General features: G+C 35.6%; 1 protein-coding gene across 4 annotated transcripts in view; it reads left to right on the top strand.

Annotated features, from left to right (window-relative positions):
• The window catches only part of CADM2 (cell adhesion molecule 2), a 1076345-nt gene that overhangs the window by 681140 nt on the left and 377428 nt on the right, over positions 1 to 17777 (top strand). The gene's annotated exons all lie outside the window — the stretch shown is intronic.

The following is a 17777-nucleotide window of genomic DNA, read 5'->3' as shown; positions in this document are numbered from 1 at the left end:
TTTTTTTTTTTTTTTGGTATGGATCTGCAGAAGGTGTTTATAAATTTTGGAGATTAATCCCTTGTCAGTCGATTCACTCCCATTCTGTGGGTTGTCTTTTCATTTTATTTAGGGTTCCTTTGCTGTGCAGAAACTTTGAAGTTTGATTAGGTCCCATTTGTTTATTTTTGGTTTTATTTTGTAAGAGGTGGATCTGAGAAGATGTTACTGTCATATATGTCAGAGAATGTTTAGCCTAAGTTTTCCTGTAAGAGTTTTATAGTGTCTGGTCTTATATCTACGTCTTTAATCCATTTGGAGTTTCTTTTTGTGTATGGTGTTAGGGAGTGTTCTAATTTCATTCTTTTCCATGTGGCTGTCCAATTTTCCCAATACCACTTATTGAACAAGCTGTCCTTTCTCCATTGTATATCCTTGCCACCTTTGTCATAGATTAGTTGGCTGTAGGTGCATGGGTTTAATTCTGGGCTTTCTATCCTGTTCCACTGATCTATATTTCTGTCTTTGTGCTGGTACCAAATGGTTTTGATGATTGTTGCGTGTAGTACAGTCTGAAGTCTGGGAGCCTGATTCCTCCAGCTCCATTTTTCTTTTTCAGAATGTCTTTGGCTATTCTTTTGTGCTTCCAAACAAACTTTAGAATATTTTGTTCGAGTTCTGTGAAAAATGTCCTTGGTAATTCGATAGTGATTGCATTGAATCTGTAGATTGCCTTAGGTAGTATAGTCATTTTGATAATATTAACTCTTCCAATCCACGAGCATGGTATGTCATTCCATCTATTTGTGTCATCTTTGATTTCTTTCATCCGTGTCTTACAGTTTTCAGAGTACAGGTCTTTTCTCTCTTTAGGTAGGTTTCTTCCTAAGTATTTTATTCTTTTGGATGCAATGGTAAATGGGATTGCTTCCCTAATTTCTTTTTCTGCTCTTTCATTGTTAGTGTATAGAAATGCTATCGATTTCTGTGTACTAATTTTGTATCCTGTGACTTTTCCAAATTTGTGGATGAGCTCTAACAGTTTTCTGATAGAGTCTTTAGGATTCTCTAGGTATAGTACCATTTCATCTGCAAATAGGGATAGTTTTACTTCTTTCTTTCCAATTTGGATTCCTTTTTTTTTTTTTTTCTTTCTTTTCTTTTACTTCTCTGATTGCTGTGGCTAGGACTTCCAAAACTATGTTGAAGAGTAGTGGTGAGAGCAGACCTCCTTGTCTTGTTCCTGATCTCAGTGGAAATTCTTTCAGCTTTTCACCATTGAGAATGATGTTTGCTGTGGGTTTGTCATATATGGCCTTTATCATGTTGAGGTAGGTTCCCGTTATGCCCACTTTCTGAAGGGTTTTTATCAGAAATGGGTGTTGGATTTTGTCAATGGCTTTTTCTGCGTCTATTGAGAGGACCATATGGTTTTTATTCTTCAGTTTGTTAATATGGTGTATCACACTGATGGATTTGCGGATATTGAAGAACCCTTGCATCCCTGGGATGAATCCCCCTTGATCATGATGTATAATCCTTTTAATGTATTTTTGGATGCGGATTGATAGTATTTTGTTGAGGATTTTTGCATCGATGTTCATCAGTGAAATTGGCCTGTAGCTTTCTTTTTGTGTGGTATCTTTATCTGCTTTTGGTATCAGAGTGATGGTGGCCTCATAGAATGACTTTGGGAGTATCCCTTCTCTGCAATTTTTTGAAATAGTTTCAGAAGGATAGGTGTTAACTCTTCTCTAAATGTTTGATAGAATTCACCTGTGAAGCCATCTGGTCCTGGACTTTTGTTTTTTGGAAGTGTTTTACTCACAGTTTCAATTTCAGTTCTTGTGATTGGTCCATTCATCTTTTCTCTTTCATCTTGGTTTAGTCTTGGAAGATTGTATTTTTCTAAGAATTTTCCATTTCTTCTAGGTTTTCTGTTTTATTGGCATATAGTTGCATATAGTAGTCTCTTATGATCCTTTGTATTTCTGTGATGTCAGTTGTTACTTCTCCTTTTTCATTTCTAATTTTATTGATTTGAGTCCTCTCTCTTTTTTGCTTGATAAATCTGGCTAGGGGTTTATCAATGTTGCTGATCTTTTCAAAGAACCAGCTTTTTGTTTCATTGATCTTTTCTATGGTTTTCTTCATTTCTATTTCATTGATTTCTGCTCTGATCTTTATGATTTCTTTCCTTCTACTAACTTTAGGTCTTGTCTGTTCTTCTCTCTTGATCTGCTTTATATGTGAAGTTAGCTTGTTTATTTGGGCTTTTTCTTATTTCCTGAGGTGGGCTTGTATTGCTATAAACTTTCCTCTTAGAATGGCTTTTGCTGCATCCCATAGGATTTGGAGTGTCATATCTTCATTGTCTTTGCTGCTAGGTATTTTTTAATTTCCTCTTTGATTTCTTCAGTGATCCATTGGTTGTTTAGTAGCATGTTGTTGAGTCTCCATGTGTTTGTGTTTTTTACATTTTTTTTCATGTTGTTGATTTCCAGTCATATAGCGTTGTGGTCAGAAAAGATGCTTGATATGATTTCAATTTTCTTAAAGTTACTGAGGTTGGATTTGTAGCCCAGGATGTGATCAATCTTAGAGAATGTTCCATATGCACTTGAGAAGAATGTGTATTCTGTTGCTTTTGGATGGAATGTCCTATAAATATCTATTAAGTCCATCTGGCTTAATGCATCATTCAGGGCCTGTGTTTCCTTATTGATTTTCTGTCTGGATGATCTGTCCATTGCTGTAAGTGGGGTGTTAAAGTCCCCGACTATGATTGTGTTATTGTCAATTTCTCCTTTTAACGTTGTTAGCAGTTGCCTTATATATTGTGCTGAACCTATGTTGGGTGTGTAGATATTTAAAATTGTTATATCTTCTTCTTGGATTGATCTTTTGATCATTATGTAATGTCCTTCTTTGTCCCTTAAAATATTCTTCATTTTAAAGTCTATTTTGTCTGACATGAATATTGCTACTCCAGCTTTCTTTTGATCCCCATTTGCATGCAATATTTTCTTCCATCCTCTCACTTTCAATTTGTATGTGTCCCTAGAAGTGAAGTGGGTCACTTGAAGACAGCATATATATGGGTCTTGTTTTGTATCTATTCAGCCAGTCTATGTCTTTTGGTTGGATATTTAGTCCATTAACATTTAAGGTAATTATTGATATGCATGTTCTTATTGCCATTTTATTAATTGCTTTGGATTTGTTTTTGCTTCCCTTTTTTCTTTCCTTCTTCTCTTGTTCTTTTCTGCCTATAGGAGTTCCTGTAGTATTTGTTGTAAGGCTGGTTTAATGTTGCTGAATTCTCTCAGCTTTTGCTTATCTGTGAAGGTTTTGATTTCTCCTTCAAATCTGAACAAGATCCTTGCTGGGTAGAGTCATCTTGGTTGGAGGGTTTTTCCTTTCATCATGTTAAGTATATCATGCCACTCCCTTCTGGTCTGCAGAGTTTCTGCTGAAAAATCTGCCAATAACCTTATTGGGGTTCCCTTGTATGTTATTTGTTTCTTTTCCCTAGCTGCTTTCAAGATTTTCTCTTTATCTTTAATTTGGGTCAGTTTGTTTAATATGTGTCTTGGTGTATTCCTCCTTGGGTTTATTTTATATGGTACTCGTGCTTCCTGGACTTGAGTGAGTGATTCCTTCCCCATGTTAGGGAAGTTTTCAGCTATTATCTCTTGGAATATTTTTTCTGTCTCCTTCTCTCTCTCTTCTCCTTCTGGCACCCCTATAATATGGATGTTGGTGCATTTAACATTGTCCCAGAGTTCTCTGAGACTCTCTTCATTTGTTTTCAATCTTTTTTCTCTTTTCTTTTCTGCATCCACATCTTTTCCACTAATCTGTCCTCCACCTCACTTATTCGTTCTTCTGCCTCCTGTATTCTGCTGTTAGGTGCTTCTAGTGAATTTTTTATTTCAGTTATTGTATTTTGCATCTCTTCTTGTTTAAGTTTTATGTCTTGTATCTCTTTGCTCATTGTTTCCTGTTAAGTTATCCATCTTTGCCTCCAGTTTATTTCCAAGGTCTTGAATCATCTTCCACATCAACAGTCTAAAGTCTTTTTCCTACAAAAAAAAAAAAAAAAGTCTTTTTCCTGAAGGCTGAGAATCTCCTCATTGCCTAGCTGATTTTCTGGGGTTTTTTCTTTCTCCCTCATCTGAGTTATAGTTCTCTGTCTTTTCATTTTTATAGATTTTTGGTGTGTGGCCTTTTTACAGATAATAGAGTTGTAGCCTCTCTTACTTCTGATGTCTGCCCCCCTGTGGCAGAAGTCTGTATGGGAGGCTTTCTGTAGGCTTCCTGATAGGAGAGGCTGATGCCTGCCCACTGGTGGGTGGAGCCTATTCTGGTCCCTCTGGTGGGTGGGCCTTAGTCTCTGGATGGGATTAGAGGCAACTGTGTGCCTGAGGGGTCTTTAGGTAGCCTGTTTACTGAGGGGCAGGGCTGTGATCCCACCTGGATTGTTATTTGCCCTGGGGCTTCTAAGCAATGACTCATGGGTGGTTGCCCCACTTATTATGGAAGTTGGTTATTGTGGAGAATGTGGTCCTATGATTTCCTTGCCTGGGTCTTAAGCCCACCCCTGGAATATATATAATGCATAGACTCATCATAACTGTATTTAGTGAAAATGCTGACTTCCTCAAGAAGGTGTCCTGGCATACTAGGACATGCCTACTACTGCACTTTTTTCTATCTTGTTATAATATTATGATTTTTGCCTGGTGCCCAAGGTACCAACTGTATATTTGTTTTGAATTTTTATTTACTCTTCTCCTAACCTTTTATAAAATTGAATATATGGAGTATACTCGTCTTTTTATCTCCTGTATAGTAATATATTGCTCAAGAAAATTTTTCTCTAAATATCCTGAGATGAACTTGATTTACCTGAAAAGGAAAAAAATAAACCAAAAAGTAATGCAATAGAACAGACGCATATCTCTCTCTCTCTCTCTCTCTCTCACTCTCTCTCTCTCTCTCACACACACACACACACAGAAAGAGAAATCTGAAATTGTAAGAGAAAAAAATCATTTGGGGAATGAATGCTACTGAAAATTTTTATTTTTATTTTCTGGTCCCCTTTAGTTCAGAATTCTAGAGAAAGCTTTCTGTAACACTTTTTGTATATTTACATTTACTAATATATTCAGTGTGTATATTAAAAATAAAACTGGTAACTGGTATCAAAAGCATGATTGGTTCAGGTCAGTGCTTCTCAAAGTATAATATCCATTTGTGTTACCCAGGATCTTGTTAAAAATGTAGATTTTTGGGGGAGTTCCTCTTGTGGCTTATCAGTTAACAAACCTGACTAATATCCATGAGAACTTGGATTCGATCCCTGGCATCTCTCAGTGGGTTAAGGATCCTGTGTTTCTGTGAGGTGTGGTGTAGCTTGCAAACATGGCTAGGATCCCACATTGCTTTGGCTATGGCATAGGCTAGCAGCTGCAGCTCCAATTTGATCCCTAGCCTGGGAACTTCCATATGCTGTGGATGTGGCCCTAAAAAGACAATAAATGTGTGTGTGTGTTTTATTTTTGATTCACATGATCTTGGGTGGGGTCTAAAGTTTGGTGTATCTAACATTCTGAAATGAAAACAATGGAGCTCATGTATAGACCTCACTTTGAGTAGCATGGTTTAGACTAGAAAATGAAAATCGCATCTAGCTGTGGGCATATTTTTGTTTAACCAACATAGGATTTCAACTTTTTAAAGTGAGTTTAAATGCCTTCTTATGGACTTAAATGCTCTCATTTACTCATTTACCCAGTTTGTACTTTGTTACTTTAAAAATCTATTCATTTTCAAATTTAAATGATCAGTTTTCCATCAGTGAATATTTATGGTTTATATGCCTATTCAACTGCCTCTATTCATGCAAAGTGATTCCAGTGATTCATTTGACTTTCAAGGAGACGCCCCGATGAGAGGTGCCCTCTCTGGAACTACAATATAGTGAGACATACCTGTATTCTGTATCAAAATATTTGAGTAGGTTTGGATCTTACTCTAATCATGTCCAGTAGTTTCTATTCTTTCTAAAATAGATGTAATATATGGTATGTTGGTGGGGGGCAGGGAGGCAGTGGGGAGATGATTTGCTGGATTTTAATTTTTAGAGAACAGCAGATAGTCTGCCACCTTTTAGACTTTCTCTTTAAGAACTTGCCATGTCCAGATCAAAGGAATGTATTAGGCTTTTAGCTCTCCTGTTGTTTTTTTTTTTTTTTTTTTTTTTATAGCTCAAAATGAACAAATTTTCAAGTACAAAAGAAATGCTTTAAAAGAGTTCTTTTAGTCTTTATTTGAAATCTCCTGCTCTCCTTCAGTTCACAGATATGTCATACACTGAATGGAGGAATCAGACTACTACACTTTGATCATTTCACTATCTTGTTTGATTAGTGTTTTCAAACTATGGAGTTTATCAGCAGGGGGCAGGTTGATCCCTGTGGCTTATAATGGGCAAAGTATGGGGGGAAAATAGGTTTTTAGAAATCGTTTAAGATCAATCAGTTTCCTCCTTCTTCAAGGTTTAAAAATAACATCATGGACAGATAGACTTTGACACAGAGTAAGATCATATATTTCCAAAGGGAAAACTGACCAGCATGTATGGTACACTTTTTCCCTCTTTCTCTCTTTAAAATTATTACTTCCAGTCCTTAGATTAGTATAAACTATAATCAAACTCCTTAAAAAAAAAGCAAGAGGTACAACGGCTCAATTTCAACTTTCATTTACTGAACAAACATCACTTTCAGAATGAAGGTTAGGGTTGTTAAATGAGATTTTAAGAATTCAGCTCTATGAGAGAAGTTATTAAATTGTATGGCATGCAGCAGTTTTAACTATTGCCGAGAACTTGGGTTATTCATCCTTTACTTAAGAATTGTTAATTTACAATCCCATAGCTGTAATTCTGGAGAGATATCTTTGCCTCTGATAATAAATTAACATTGAAATATGGGCTTTCTTTGGTATTTTGAAGGTAGTGGCAATGCTGTGAAGGTTATCAGCTGCTGACCTTTCAATATGGCTAGCAACATATTAGATCAAGGGCTGTCTTCTTAGTAGATATGAGGAGTGCTAAGTGTTTATGCATTTTTTTTTTTTATTTTGGGGTAAATGAGTTAATAGGTGACCTTGCATTTAAATAAATTTAACTGGTTTTCAATTTGAAGTGCAACTATGGCCACAGGGTACTAAAAGAAAAAAAGATGCTAGTTAGGCCAGATTGCCAATATATGAGTTTTCCAGGAGCCCTGCTTCCTGATGTTTCACTGTGAGGCCTCCATTGGGAGCTTCATGTGATGGGACCCATCCTGGTTGACCAACTCCTAAGGTTGCTCATGATACAAAATGTCTATGCCTTCTTCATCATCCTGGTTGTGTAAAGAAGAGGGTAATTCTGGGTAAACAATTTCATACTAAAAAGTAAATGATCACTAGCTCAGATGAACAAATGAAGAGGATTTTAGTGAAGAAAATCTAAGGTGGCTTTACAAAATTAAATGAAAATTACATGAAAGCCTATAGGAGATATTTTGGAATTTTATAGGTATCCCAAAGTCATTTTTAAGTTTTACTAAAATAATCAATGCCAATTTTAAATTTTAATTTCAAATAGAGAGAGTAAATATAAATATTTGTACTGTTGTCTTTAACTGAAAACAAGATGCCATTTTATATTATTTCTCTCTCATAATAAATATAGAGTAGGTAACTTTATTATTTATTCATTTGTTTATATCTACCTTGATTCTAAAAGGATTTAATATATTTGAGCCCTTTAGGGACATTTCAGAGTTTGTTAGAGTAAATCTGTACCAAATTTCTGTCAGTTAAGTCTTCAAAATGAGATTGCTAACTATATTGCATGCAATATTTGGTAGATAAGTTTGATATCTGTTCACTTATTAATAATAAATAATTAAAATTTAGCAATTAATTTAAAACAATTTTTGGTTTTAAAACGCTGAGAATGTAGGTGATGTTGGAGTAGGGAGTGGTCCTAGATATACCAAGAATGGGATAATGACTTTTAGAAAAGCAGTGTTAGTGGAAATTGAGATTTCTCTTGGTCAAGAATTTCTTTCTTCATCCTCACCCCCAGTAACTATGCAGTGTAATAATCACTAAAATGGTCTCACCGTCTCAAATATTCCCTCCCACTCTCTTTCTGAATTGAATCCAATATTTTCTTTATACAATGAGAATCCTCTCATGCCACTCCCCTCCCTCTGATTTTTGAGTAGCTCTCCAACTGTTCCCATCCCACCTTTCCCATGTAACTTCTTACACCTCCACCATTCTTCCCAGGTGGAGTATTATCAGGACCTTGAAAGTGATACTTTTTCATGCCTTTGCACACTCCCTTCTTTGGCTGAGGGGTTAGTTCTCATTTTTCAAGAATCTGAATAACCATCTTATCATCATCTACCCCTTCTTACCACCTTCTCTTTAGTTCCATTGAACATCAATTACAACACCTACCATGATATATTGTGATTGTTTAATTTCCTACTTCTCTACTAGAATATAAATATTGTAAAAGCCATAACTTTTTCTATTTCAGAAAAATTCAAAGATCCATCCTTTATAAAAGTACAGAACTCCAATAATTTCTTAGTTTCTTTGTTCCCATGCTGGAAACCTTCTCCCCTTTCTGCACCTCTTATCTTGGACAATGTCGCTAAAATCACTTCATTGCCATTACCAGATATTTCATGTATTCATGGAATATACAATTCATGGAAGCAGTAAATATAGTGGAAAGTGATATAAGTTATGTATGGATTAGAATCCAAAGACTAGCCCCTCCTCGTCCCTCCATTTCTTCCACTGTCAAATGGGAGTGGCAATAACCTACCTGATAGGGTTATTGTGAAGATTATTCCATACTCCCCTGAAGCTTAATAAAGTTGCAAATGAACACACACATGGCATGTTGATGTTGACTAGACTCTTTAAATTTATGCCTAATAGCTTTGATGGTGTCTAGGAATCATATTCCCACTTAGGTGAGCATGTCATATCTATCCCTTCTCATTTTCAACACATCTCTCATTCTGTCTTTCATCTGATGATTCTGCTTCCTGCTTTACTGAGAAAAATAGAAACAATCAGAATTGAAATCTTGCACACTGTGTCGACAATACTCATGTCCACCTATCAAACTTTGTGCTTATGAGTGCTGCCTTTTCTCTTGCTGCTATTACTGATGAAAATCAACACCTCCATTATGTACAAACCCCATCTCCTCTCATCTGCACTGCTGCAAAACCCCAGAAATCATCCTTGTTTTGTTTTTTTGTTTTTTTTTTTTTTTGGTTTTGTTTTGTTTTTACTTCAGCATAAAAGGGTTTCACCTCCCTACTTAATCTTTCCTATCAGTATAACAGCATGCTGTTATTTCTCTCTACTTAAAAAAAAAAATGGCCCTACTTTCTTTGTAGCTCCCACTTCACTCTTCTGTTTGTTTACAACAGAGCTCCTCAAAGGAGTTGTCTATACTGTCTCTGCCCTATGCTTTCGTGCTAGCTTGAACCCACTGCAACCAGACCCATTGCCACCACTCCATCAAAATCATTCTAGTTAATGTCATTAGTAAATTTCTTACCTTAATTAAATTGAAATATTTTATACAGTTGATCACTAAACATTTTGTTCATTTGCCTGCCAGAAACCCACCCTTCTGACTTTCCCTCCTTCTCCCTAGGATGTTCCTTCTCGATCTTTTTGAATGATGTTCCCTTCACTCCCCAACCTCTGGATTTGGTTCAGCCTCTGGGCCCCTTCTCTGCTTTATTTCCATTTAATTAATATTATTCAGTTCATGCCTTTCAAAAGAAACTATAAGCTTGTGATTTTCAAATTTGTATGTAAAGTTGAGAGCCTCTTCTCTGAACTTCAGACTCTACTCAGTCAATGTCTGCTTCTTTGTCTAGAGGCATTTTCAGATTAGCATGTCCAGAATTGAGGCACTTCTCTTCCCCTAAAATGTCTTTTTTTTTTTTTTTTCTCAAATTCTTCTACTTTTCAGATAGTGGCAATTCTATACTTTCAATTTCTCAGGACAAAAGACTGCACTCTTTGCACTCCTCTCAGTCATACCCTACTTCACATGCATCAGCAAAATTCCTAGTGGTTCTACCTTCATTATGTATCCAAAATCAACTCAATGCAAATGCGTAGTATCCTTGCACACAAGTACCCTGGCACAAGCCATCACCATTTCATGTCTTCATAACAACTTCCCTTGCTAAATCCCCAGGATCTTCAAGAGTACCTGTTATATAGTAGAGTCACATTCAGTATTTGTGAATAATACATGAAGTAGGAGCTGTTATTATTTTCAACAATCTTTTCCGTGTTCTCTTCTATGAAACATAGTTATTTTCTACCTGAAGCCTGCTTAGCAACATCTAACATATTGTACATGCTCAGTTGTTATAAATATCTTCACTTTGTCATATGTAAAATGACCATTTATAAAACCTTAAAATCATTTAGTTCTCTAATTTTGATAAGAATAATTTAATTGTGATTATTCAAAAATAATTTAAATGTTGTACTATCTTTGGATCATTGTTGATACTATCCTACAGAAAATGGGCATGAATTTATTCTTAATCTGTATCATTTCTTTATTATTCACTGGAAGCTAATTGCTACTCAAAATAGATTTCTAATAACAGTTAATTTTTATTTTAATTTGCTTCTTTCAAATGAAAGTGAATGGCAGAACTTTAACTTTGATATCTAGGCTGTGCTACCCCATTACTTTACTGCCAAAATTGTTAATGAATATAGAAGATCCTTTCGCCAAGTAATTTTGCTATTTTCACTAAAGTCTTTTGAGTTTTTAAAAATGGCCTTTGTTTTTCTGGCAATCAACCATTTTCCCATTGTTTATATAGCAGTGATAATATATTTCATTTCAAATTCTTATTATATTGAACTTTTCTATGTCTTGTTAAATTTGTATAGTTCTCATTCTCTGCTACTTCCTACACTAATCCTATTCTTCTCAATTAAGTCTCAGTTATGGAATTTCCATTCCCTACAACTGATAGGGAAGCCTTTTCTTTTATAACCTCTTTGAGAAAACAGATCAGTCCATCACAGTGTTGAATTTATGCATCTTGGGTTCTTTCATCTATGATGATGTTCTAGAACCACAATATTTTGCCTCAAGATCTCTTATCAGATTTAGACATGCTACCTATTTTCTCTTGTCTATCTTTCAGCAACCTGAAGGATTTATCTGGTTTCCTTTTCACTATATATGTGCCTGGCTAAGGAGATGGAATAATTTTCCATGCTGTACACTGTACTCTACTATTATCATTCCAAATAAAACTTTTCTTTTTTTTGTTTTTTTTGTTTTTTAGGGCTACACCCACAGCATATGGAAATTCCCTGGTGAGGGATTGAATCAGAGCTGTAGCTGCCAGCCTACATCACAGCCACAGCAATGCCAGATCCAAGCCACATCTGTGACCTACACCACAGCTCATGGGCAACGCAGGGTCCTTGACCCACTGAGAGAGGCCAGGGATCGAACCAGCATCCTCAGAGATATTAGTCTGGTTTGTTACCACTGTGCCACAACAGGAACTCCCAAAATAAAAGTTTTAATTTTATTTTTGTTACAAAGAATTAATGCTAATTATAGTTGGTAAATAAATAAGCAAGAGATTGGAAGATAAGCAAGAGGAAATAACAAGACCCCTCACATTCTTACAGCAGAAGAATCTAGCTTAGACATTACTATGGGAGCAAACAGGGAGTACAGCTCGCTAAATCTCTCCAAAAAGCAAGACTTGAAAGAAAGCACTTTTGTGAAAGGAAAGATCGGCACTGTTCATGTGAGCCACATATGTAATTTTAAATTTTCCAGTAGCAATATTTTAAAAAGTTATTTTTAAAAGGCAGCATTAATTAAAATAAAATACTGAACTCAGTATAGTATATCCAAAATATTATCATTTCAAAATATAAACAATATGAAAATTATTCCTTAGGTATTTTATATTCATCAACTGCTAGTCTTTAAAATCCAATTGTATTTTCTACTTACAACTTCACCTCAGACTAGCCACATTTCAAGGGCTCAGTTGCCACTGATGTGTAGTGGTTGTCATATTGAGTGTAGCTCAAGGTAAAATATATACAAGTAAAGAGCACTCTTCTTTGACTGAAGAAAAAAATTTACATATCTAGAGACATCATCTAGGAGAGTGCAGCCTAATCTAGATTTTCCTCCTTAAATTTACTCTCAGTGAGGTAGTCATTGCTCAGGAAATATTCTGATTTTAGAAACTGCTACTTTTCTGATCTTCTTGCCCACAAATCTTTGAATCTACTCAAAGGAAGCAGAAGAGAAATGCTGGAACAGGATTTGCCACCTGTCAGAGCTACTTACTGTCTAACTAATGGTAATTTTGACTTTCTCTATTTCTTTGCCCATAAAATGGGATTCAGAATATTTCTTTCCTCATAGGATTGCAGTGGAAATTAAATGACATCATGAGAGTAAGAGATAAGCATGGCACTTCTATCCATAATTATTGCTCAATAAATGTTAACTGGCATTATCCATTCTTCCATATTTCAAAGCTCATTTAACTTAACTGTATATTAACAATGTTGGCTCATAGTAGAGCTTCAAAAATGTTTGCTTATGGGAAGTGCCTATCAAATGTCAAGTAGTTTTTATTTTAACCAGTTTTTTAAACCAGTTTCAGTTATTTTGATTTTTTATGAACCTTGGAAAATCACCACTTACGTGATAGTGGTGGACAGTCGTGGAGGTGATCTTTTCCTTTTCTTAACTTCCTGCTCTTCCTCCCTCTGATAGCACAGTAAGAAAATAACAAAGACAGTGAGTTTAGGATCCAGTGTTGCCACTGCAGCTATGGCGCAGGCTGCAAATGCAGCACTGATTGATCCCTGGCCCAGGAATTTCTACATGCTGCAAGTGCAGCAAAAAAAAAAAAAAAAAAAAGAAATGAAAGAAAGAAAGAAAAGAAAATGACAAAGATACCAAACACTAAGCTGTACCATCATCTGCACTAATGATGGGAAAGACTGACAATGTTTTCCTCCTGCCCATGCAAAAAGTTCTAATAAACCTAGTGTTTTAATATAAATATATTAGATTATTGGGTTTTAATGAACAGTGTGGTTATAACTCAATCTGCTTGAGTGTAAATGTACATGCCATGTAGTTTATATACTTTTGATTCTGTACAATGCCTCTGGTTATTCTCACTGTCGTAATAGTCAGATAAATTTATTTCTCCGGGAAGAAATGGATGTGGATTTCGCTGATGATAGACTTGTCTCAACTTTTCCCCTGATAGTAAAAGTTCAGTTTCTCTTTTTATTGTATTAAGAGCAGAAATAATTTTTCCTGATAAAATGTAAATGCGGTTAACACATCCCCTATCTCATCTATTAAAGAGCTTGTTGACTTCAAACTTGTTTATTGTACCCATTCCTACCCTCCCCTTCATTTCCCATCATTTTATCTTGACATTTTTAGTATTCTCCTTGTGCTAAAGTTTCTTTCTTCAATAATTGATAAGATAAAGAAACCTAAGACTTCATGACTAGTTCATTTTTTACTCTGATGGTTCTGCAGCCATCATTTGCAGCAGAAAGCACATTCTTTCCCTGAGGCCAAAACAATTATCTGTGACATCATAAAGAAGTTAAACTGGCACATGTGAAAAATGCTTGATTCATTTCACTCAATGAAAAAGCAGCAAAAGGTTAAAGGTCTTTTTGTAAGTGGTATTAGGAGATATTGAACAAAAAGAATATGTAGCTACAATGCATAGAAATAACTTTAAAAAATAAGCACAATTTTATTTCTCGAAATCCGAGCAATGGTCAGTCAAAAAGCAATTATTACTGCCAAAGAATGAAGAGGGATGCATGCTTTCTGCTTTGAAGAATGCCTGAGTCTTTCAGTCGTTTCAGAGAACAAAGCATGCAATCAATAGCAGTATATAAAAGACAGATATGATGGTATAAAAGGATAGGACCTCTTTCTTTCATGCACCCCTGGAATAGCACATTCCCAAGCCTGTGTATAATATAATTAATATTCAGACAACAGAGTGTTAAATAAGCCACATCAACCTAACACAGCAGCACTTAACATAGGGACAAATGCACAGACCACTTGTTCTAATATACAGATTACATTGCTCTTGAGGTCACTGTTAAAGTCTGTACCAGTATAATGGTACTGAGGGAGGACAGTGTATATGGAAATATTGCTCTGGGACAGAAGATTCCTGGATTTTCCCCTTAGCTTCTTGAGTTTCAGTTTCCTCATCTGTAAAATGAAATAACTGTATTAGATGCTCTTTAAGGTCTTTTCCAGCACAAACCTTCCCTAATTTTTTTTTTTTTTTCACACCCATGACATGTACCACAGCCATAACCAGAACCACAGCAGTGACAATATCAGATCCTTAATCTGCTGGGCCATGAGGGAAATCTAACATTCCCTAATTCTAATGCTGTTACAAACCTGCTTCTGGTCCCCATGGAGAGGATATAGAACCCACCTTCAGTGAACAGTGAAGGATAAATAGGCAAAACTCTACTCAGGTTCTTGTTTATATGTGAATCACTGTTTCTAATTAATAATAAGTCTGTATTATTTTGTTGTTCAGGAGAGAATAAGTAGAAATAACTTATATAGTAACTTATATAGTCCTTTTAGTTTATCAGCAAGTAGGAAGTAAGCCTTAAATTGTCTTGCTTTTTGCAACCAAATACAACGCTTTGCTAGATTCTCTATCACTTGGTGTTCATTAAGCATGGTTTTCAAATTTCTGCTCCTTCCGCTGATGGTATTTTATTATCTTATTCTTCCTCTTGCCCAAGTTCTTCCCATCTGCAACCTTCTATTATTCCTTTATAAGTCAGCTCAGATCCAATCCAATCAAATTCATTTCTCAGCAAGTTATGCAAAAAGCACAGAAAATATGAATCAATAGTAGTGAAAGCTAAATATTGTGTTAACATGAAAAAAAGAGTTCATTGTGATGGCACGTATGATTTTTTTTATTGTTATTTCCCCAATACAATTTTTTTTCTACTGTACAGCATGGTGACCCAGTCACACATACATGTATACATTCTTTTTTCTCCCATTATCATGCTCCATCATAAGTGGCTAGACATAGTTCTCAGTGCTACACAGCAGGATCTCATTGCTAATCCATTGCAAAAGCAATAGTTGATTTTAAGTTGTGTAGGAGTGTTAATTCTGAGGCAGAGAGATATATGATAAAGAGAGATAACGGGTGGTACACCTCAAGAGAGAACTGCTTCCATAGTAGAGCATTGGGGTGCTACTCTGGTGACCTCTAGTTTGGGCCTGTTCTTTCTGCATTATTACTCTGCTCTTGCCTTTACCAAGCTACGTTTCTTGGGCTTTTCTCATCCATGTACTGATATCTAGCCAAAGAAAAGGCAGAGTGGTATGTACTGTGTGATGTAATGTGATGTGTTTGTGTGTGTGTGTGAGTGATTCAGTGATCTTTTTGCCTAGGCAATCTCATTTAGGGTGAGTATCTGGAAGATTTGACTTTCTTGGCTAAACTGAGCATTAAAGTGCTTTGTTGAACAGAAGAGCTGTTAGTGCCTGGAGTTGAATAATGATTCTCCCATAGACAGAAGAATCTGCCGCCATCAGTGTTTCTATTAAATTGTATTTTTTTTCTCCTTTACACTTAAAATATATCTCCTATCACTTGGAGCAATATGAATGAATCTCTATTGCTTGTGACCACAAAGACCATCTAAAATAATAAATATATGTTGCTTTATTTCAAAGTTTGTGTATCTTGGGATGAGGGGAGGAAAGAAATGGACTGTACCTTATCCAATGATAATTGTTCCTGCGTGATTATTATAGGCAAGCAGAGGACCTATTTTCTAATAATGCATTAATTTAAACATTAATTCCTTATGGTTGTCTACTGCTCTTCTGTTTGCAGGGCAGATACTCCTATTTCAAATTACATATGGTGAATAATTCGCAAGTGACTGAAGTGAGAAATGAAACTTGGATTGGTCTAACTCCTAGCCCCCTTTCCACTGAATTCCACAGCCTTTGAGCCTAAAAGACCTTAGGTTATCTGACATTATGTCCTATTTTCCACTCCCCTCAACACACCTAGATCTACACCAGTCACAATGGCCCTTTCCCTATTTCTTGAATACATCAAATGATTCACTTCTTTAGGACCTTTGCACGTGCTGTCCCCTATGCCTGGAAAATCTTCAGATATACACTCAAATTTATTCAAACCTCCAATTAAAATTTACCTCCTTATAAATTCATTCTTTGATTATCCATCCCAAGTTAGGACCACCCATTACCCTCTCTTCCTTAATATTTCCTTCTGTGTGTGTGTGTTTTTTGTTTTTTTGTTTTTTTTTTCATAGACCTCAGCACTATCTGATATCTCATGTTGACTGGTTTTCTCTCATTATTTTAAAAATACAGTGCCTTTGAAGTAAGCTTCATTAAATGCAGAAATTTTCTCTTCTGGTCACTACAGAATCCACAAAAACAACTACAGTGTCTGTCATAGAGTTGGTTTTCACTAAACATTTATTGAATGAATGAAGCACAAAATTAGTATAGGAAAATAAGTTTAAATTCTCATAGCATTCATCAAAAATAAGTCAAGGAAAAAAAAAAAGAACAAGCAAGTAAAATCTCCATGACTCTATAATTTACTTCTAGGTTTTTTTAATGAATCTGATGACGCTGATCCTCAGTAGCTGGGTAGCAATAAGCTTTTGCTCTCTGGTTATTTAAATAGCAGTGTCTCTTAAAATGACATATTATTTAGATCAATACTGTTTTGAAAGAAAAAAGATAAACTACTCCCTTGAGTTTCTGATAACTTTTATATGAGTCAAAAAATATTACAGTTGAAAACATTCGTTTAGCCACTAAATCAATTGATTTTTAAATCCTCTGAAATTATGTCATAAACATTTAAAAAATTATAAAATACCTTTTTTGACATGTTAACAGCAATGGTTATGTGTATAAAGCAATGTTTAAGTAATTTTAGTGATGGGTTATTTAGAAAATACACAGATTTTCCTTCTTTATTTAATCTAAATTGAATCCGATTTTGCAAGTAAGCACTAATGGCAGTTTAAAAGCCTAGTAAAAGCAGAACAAGTGCAGAATGTTATAATACCTTATGCTTCTGTAGTTTTTCCCTTGACTGAATATAAGAACTGTGTTAATGCAGTATTTCTTGCCTGCCTGTTTATCAAACCATGGTAGGGTCAGGCTTTCTGGGACTAAACTGGTAGCCTTTGAGTATAAAGAATGTCAGGTAAATGGATGTAAATTGTCTGTGTCCTGACCTGAGGGCTCAGACACAGCATCAAGGGACAAGTGTTCCACAAAACCCAGCCCATTAACCAAGAAAGCCCTCTGCCTGTGTATAGGGACGGAAGGTTACCAACAGCTTGCAAGTAAAAACCTCACTGTCACTTAGTCATAATTTCTCTTCCAAGTGTAAAAGAATGCATTCTGTGAACCAACATTATTCAGCTTGCAAATTCTGTCTGCTGAGTTCTAAGACACTGACTATACACCTAAAGGTCTGATTAAGAAGGAAAAATAGGGTAGTCTCTAGGGGCATACTAATTTCAAGCTTATGTGAGTGTTCCCATAGATAAATTTACCAAGGTTACAATGTGCT

The sequence above is a fragment of the Sus scrofa genome, chromosome 13 (assembly GCF_054392235.1).
Source record: "Sus scrofa isolate SSC_HxYL_T2T_F1_AM1 chromosome 13, Sscrofa_HxYL_maternal_Yorkshire_Landrace_v2.0, whole genome shotgun sequence".
Lineage (NCBI taxonomy): Eukaryota > Metazoa > Chordata > Mammalia > Artiodactyla > Suidae > Sus > Sus scrofa.
Note: the sequence above shows the minus strand (reverse complement) of the source record. Positions and strands in the feature narration are given on the sequence as shown.